This window comes from Tamandua tetradactyla, chromosome 9, assembly GCF_023851605.1.
Source record: "Tamandua tetradactyla isolate mTamTet1 chromosome 9, mTamTet1.pri, whole genome shotgun sequence".
NCBI classification, from domain to species: domain Eukaryota; kingdom Metazoa; phylum Chordata; class Mammalia; order Pilosa; family Myrmecophagidae; genus Tamandua; species Tamandua tetradactyla.
In genome coordinates this window covers 12,137,084-12,143,083 of record NC_135335.1, presented here as the reverse complement: position 1 = coordinate 12,143,083, position 6,000 = coordinate 12,137,084, and the positions used below count along the sequence as shown (strand labels likewise).

The 6,000-nt window shown below is 43.6% G+C and overlaps 1 long non-coding RNA gene across 1 annotated transcript in view; it reads right to left on the bottom strand.

Moving 5' to 3' along the window:
- Nucleotides 1–997: 997 nt before the first annotated feature.
- LOC143646724 (uncharacterized) overlaps nt 998–6,000 on the bottom strand; it is a 43,251-nt gene continuing 38,248 nt past the window's right edge. The window contains exon 3 of the long non-coding RNA XR_013157597.1: nt 998–1,250. This is a non-coding gene — a long non-coding RNA (uncharacterized LOC143646724). The remainder of the gene's footprint in view (nt 1,251–6,000) is intronic.

The window sequence follows — 6,000 nt, the reverse complement described above, 5'->3', positions numbered from 1 at the left end:
GCTTCTCCCATCTGTGGTGTAAGCCCCTTGAGGGCAGGCACTGTTCTCTTACCTTTATGACCTCCAGCACAGCCACTCTCAAGGTGTCTTACCTGAGTCACCTGCCTCAGACACACCTGGGCTGCTTATTCAATGTGAATTCCTAGGCCCTGTTCCAAACCTGTTGAATCAGACTCTCTAGGGGGAGTCTCAGGGATCTGCTTTTATCAAGCCCCTAGCTGAGTCTGAGTTTCCCTGCCCTGCTGGCACCTCAATTTAACTGTGGACCATGCCACTGAGGAAGTCAGCCAGGCTCTGATTTGGAACAGAGGTAGGTGCCCAGAGATCCTTGTTTGCCCAGGACTGAGCAGTTTCCTGGGGCATGACTTACTTTTTTTTTCTTTTTTTGCCATTAATAGAGTGGGTAGGTTGAATTTTTCTTTTCATCAACAAGCCAAAACAACGTACAAACACGAACATGCCTAACATATAAAAACATTCCATACATGGTATATAATCAATGGCTCACAATATCATCACATAGTAATATATTCATCACTATGATCATTTTTTAGAACATTTGCATCACTCCAGGAAAAGAAATAAAAAGAAAAAACTCATACATCCCATACCTCTTACCCCTCCCTCTCATTGGCCACTAGTATTTCCATCTACTCGATATATTTTAACCTCTGTTGAGACATGACTTTCAATACAAAATCCAGGATAGTCCAGGGGAAATGGAATGGTTGGCCACACTAGCATTCTTCAAAACTGCCCATACGGAGAAGGGGCAGGGGATCCCAAGTTCACAGGTGATAGATCATCTGCAGATCATTCATACGTGCATTGGAATGCGCCACAAATGCATCATAGTTGAACATGGGCATGAGTGATAGTCCAGGATTTCACAACACTTCTATTGAAAAAATGAAGTCAGAGCACAAGGGACTGACTCAGCGGTGCTGGAACTGGGCCCAGCTTCCCCAGCCTGTCCCCCACCCAAGACCCTTTAGCTGAAAACAGCAAACACCTACCCTGAGCTGACTACCCCATTAGGATCGGAGACATCATATCAGAGGAAGTGATGAGACTCAGGGGGTACCAGAAGGAGAGAACTTCCTGGGAATCCAACAGTCTTGGTCCCTCATTTCTCAGATAAAGAAACTGAGGTATAAAAGGGCCAAGTGACTGGGTAGGGTCTCACAGTCAGCCAGCCAAAAGGTGAGTCCAGTTCTTCCAACTCCTGCATTTCTATACAAATTCTTCCGCTGGGGGAGAAACAAAAATGACAAATGACAAGAACTAAAAGGAAACCGGAACTACAGATTGAGAAGGTTAGAGGAACACACTGGTCAAAGCATTAATGTGCATAAGGGATCACGGTGCCTTAAGCCCTTCCTTGCAGGTGAGGAAACTGAGGCACACAGAAATCAAATATCTTTCCCAAGGCCGCCCACAGGAAACCCCTCTTACAGGTCACTTAAGGCCCGTCCACACGAGCTGTGAAGTGGGCATAGCCAGCCGATCTGAAGATTTGATGCATCTGAAATGAGCGCCTCTCCTAACCGTGTGCTGCAGAAGGATAGAGCTCCAAGAGGTGGAACTGGAGACCTGGGTTTACAGACATGAACCCTGAAGCCCCAGCCTGTACGAGCTTTCTGAGAAAGCGTGGGTACCCTGAGAGCGGGTCAGGAGACAAGTTTTAGTTTACACTTTAAACAGTTTAGAGTTGCATGAAATAATTGATAATAAGAATTTGTTGTTTTCGTGATCTCTTTACAGAATGATTAAAGGGGAAGAATGACTTTCTTTAGTGTACGATGAGAGATGAGTCGGAGTCCAAGGGCTGAATCTTGGAGAGTGAGAGCTACAGATGGTGGAGTTCTAAGGGAGGGGTTGTGGACTGCTGAGATCAAGCAGAGAAAAACAAAGGGTCCCTCTGGGAATCTGAAGATAAGACAGTCTTGGATGTCCTCTGAGGGAGGTATCTGTATCGCTGGAATCCAAGTTGCCTCTTAAATCAATTAAGAGTAAATCTACACTTGATCTGGGGATCATACAACTTGTCTGTTTGTCATAATCAATAATAAAGGAAGGACCACACATGAGGATTTTCTAACTAATTTCTTAAAAATATTTTGAGTCCTGCATAATTGCAAATTTCAAAAATACTACCTCTAAGTTATAGCCCATGACAAATGGAAACAATCTTCCAGGAGCAATGTCCCAGTGTTTGGCCCGGTACAATCCCTGGCTATGCAGAATCCTTGGGGAATGAATGACTCACTTTATAGAGTAGAATTTCCTGAATAGCTGAAGGTGAAACCTTTCAGCGATGGACACTTAAAGTCCTTCTAAAATGGCCTCTTCGCCCACTGTGTTCTAAAACAGAGCACACAGGACATGATTTCAGCAATCCCATTTTAAGACTGCACCCTAAAGTTTGTCAACTCCTGGAACTACTCCGCTTTCTGTATTTTAAACGCAGCGCTTTCCCTCTCTTCCCACAACCCCCCGCCCTGCCACCCTCCCACACCTCAGTCCCACCACCCAGGCTCTCCCTTCTCATTTTTCCCCTGGCACCTCGCCCACCACCTCATCCGGTCTTATTACTGACAGTTTTTTAAAGCCCAGTTGCCACGCCCAGTGGTTCAGCAGTTTTCTCTGTCCCAATTTATTGCAGCTACAGAACTAGAAATAATTGAAGAAAGTCACAGAAGCAGGTGGCAAATAACCACAACAGCCTGCGACATTCATTTGACACATGACCCTTTCATTTACTTATTTTATGAAGTTTCTCCACCCTCTGAAGTAGCCAGCGTAGGTGGTTTTAGCCACATTTTATGACCCAACTGAAGTTGACAGTTTAGATGTGCTCCAGAAGGTCACCTGGCCAATAAACGATGGCTGGATAGATAGCTTGAATCCAGGTCTTCTAACTCCAAATCCAGGCATCCTTCTCCTTCCTGAAGCATCTGCTCTGACTAAGTACCTGTTATCTAGACTCTGCCCACAGAATGGGCAAAATAAGTAAAAGTTAGCAATACAGTTGAACATCTTCCGATGAATGTCAGCAGGAAGGCAAACCTGGCAAAGACTTATTTCCACTAATGTTAAATTGTCGCATGCGCAAAATGAACAAACACAGTGTTTCCACGGGAGATGGGAGGACATGTGATCTGGTTATAAAGGGTTAGAACTGCATGACTGGGTCTGTATATAATCGTTAGCAGGCCCTAATGCAAGAAGATAAGCTGAGGGTGGAAGCATTGTTAATTTACTCTCAGGAGATTTGACTTTTTCTCCATTTTTATCTCAAAGTCCTACCAACCAAGAATATTATCCATGTTAATCATATTCTTGGGCAATAAATTATGTTCCAACTAATCAAATAGAATGAAGTCTGGCTTTTTGTAGGAGAGAGTACACCCACACACCCATGCCGATGGGTATCCCCTTTGAAAGTATGGCCACAGATCTCAGGAACCCAGCCCTACCTGGAAATGTTACCACATCTTTTAGAAATCTCCCTTTCTTCCTTTCCAAGATGACCCATTCCACACCTCCTAACTCCTCCAGCCTCTCTCCCCCTCCTCGGTCTCAACTCATGTCACCAAGAAAACAGAAGCCATAATCAAGAGCTATCTCATCTTCCCTCCGTCAAGCTCACCAAACTCCCTGCATCCTATGATGCACTCATCTTATCAGGCCTGGTGCCTTGGTAGGTAGACCAGCTGTCTCAATTTGCCTGTGACAGAGGATATCCCTGAAGTGAGTGGGTTTGGGGGATGTGGGGTTTTCAGTGCTAAAACAGAGGAAGTTGCTGTAAAGTTGAATGAGTTCTTCCTGCCCCTTTCCATTGAGGTCCACTCTCGGGGGTGCACAGGACTCTGCCTCCTACCCACAATTTAAGGGGGCACCTTAAAGGAAATTATCTATCTTCCTTCTGCATCATCCACCTCTCCCTCTCCACTGAATCATCCCCATGAGCATATGACAAGTTCTAATATCCTTCAACCTAAAGAATAAAAACTGTTCTCACTGTTCTCCTCTCCTACCAACCCATTTCTCTTTCCTTCTCAGCAAAGCCCTATACATACTCGCAAAATCTTCTTTCTCATCTGCCATTCTCGGTTAACAGCTTCCACTCAGGTTTCCATTCCCGTCAGGCCAAGAAAACCTCCACTGCCAAGGCCACCCAAACTGCCAAATCCAAGACTAATTCTGTGTCCTCATCATACTCAACCCATGATGAGGGCCCAGGGTTTTTACTTTTTCCAACTTGTTACTAGCCAATACTTTCGTAACAAGAGAATAAAAATGAATAGCTAGATAAAGCACATCCAAGTCTGTGCTTGGATGATGCAGCAATGTCAGATGGCGATAAAAGTTCCTTAACACCTACTCTCCATGCCTCGCCATGGACCAGTAACAAACCAGTAACACAGACAGGTACAACCAGGGAGCCACGCTTTGAAGAACCCTACTGTAGAATCCTGTACACCTGGTCCTCTTACTTTTCTTGGTTCCCAAATGTTGGAGAGCCTCAGGGCTCAATCCTTGGTTCTCCTCTCTTCTCCAGCCCCATGTTCACCCTGGTTGATGCCAACCCCTACCATTGCTTTAAATACTATCTACATGCTGATGGCCCCAAATTTTTATCTCCCCTGAACCATTCCCCTGAAGGCCAGACTTCTGTGCTTCCAACACCCTACTTGACATCGCCCGTTAGCTTTCTATTAAGGATCTCAGGTTTAACATGGCTAAAACTGAACTCTTGATTTTTCTTTCCTAGACCCTCTGCTCTCCATTGTCATCTACCTCAGTAAGTGGCAAGGCCATTCAACCAGGGTGTTCAAGCCAAAAATCTAGGAGTCATCCTCGATTCTTCTCTCGCCCTCAACCCTTACACCAGATCCAGACTCTTTCAACTCTACATTCGAGATGAGTTTGCCTCACTAGGAATTTTCACTAGGAAGTGCCTGCTGGAACATAGTAGGTGCTCAATTTTGCTAGATGGATGGATGCAGTAAAACTCAGACCCTCCTGGTCAAGAATATGTGGTCATTTAAGCAAAGACTAGTATGCAAATTAACAACAATGCCAAGATAAGGAAGCATTTTAACCTACTTAGGATAATAAACTGTTTTACAAACAACCCACCTATTGACTATGAATCATTTGTATATTTATGAAGATCCCAAGTTTAGTTTTTAAAAGACCTGGTTTACTTAATGATCATACAAAACCTAGATCCTTATTTGCAGCCTAGTTCAAGACATTTAGAGTGTATCTTGGAAAGTAATAAAAGTGCATTATTTTAAAGAAAATACCTATGTGTATATTCTATAATCCAATCTTTTGCAGTGGATGTCATTAGGAAGTGTATCCTAAAAACACCTCAAATTCCTGGTGCTTCTAGTCTCCACCACAGCACTTTCGATATTCCAAAAACACATTTTGAAGTATTTGAGACTTTTGACACTGAGAAGGGCATGGCGGAAGCACATTGGGAATTGTGATTGGCTTGAAAAAGAAGATGGAGGTGTTCTCAGGCAGTCGCCAACATACCTTGTTAACAATTTACAGTAATGCATACCTCAATATAAATTCAATGGCCCGGGGGTGCAAGGGTATTTCAGGGGTAGAATTTTTGCCTGCCATGCAGGAGACCCGGGTTTGATTCCAGGTCCGTGAATTTCCCAAAAAACAAACAAATAAGCAAAAACAAAAACAAGCAAACAAAATCAACAAATGGTCTGCAATAACAGGATGTTCACATGGAAAAAGAATGAAATGGGACCCCACTATGCAGCATACAAAAAAAAAATTCAAAGGCCCAAATTTGCCATTTTTCTGATCAACTCATTGCTTATTCCTTACTTCTTTAAAGTTCAGTTAAACTCAGAAAACACTTCCTGACCCCTTGCTGATGCTAAGAGCCCAAAGAGAAATAAATAATACATGGTCCCTGCCCTTGAGAATCTTCTGCTATTGGGGAATAATTATTTTAGTTAT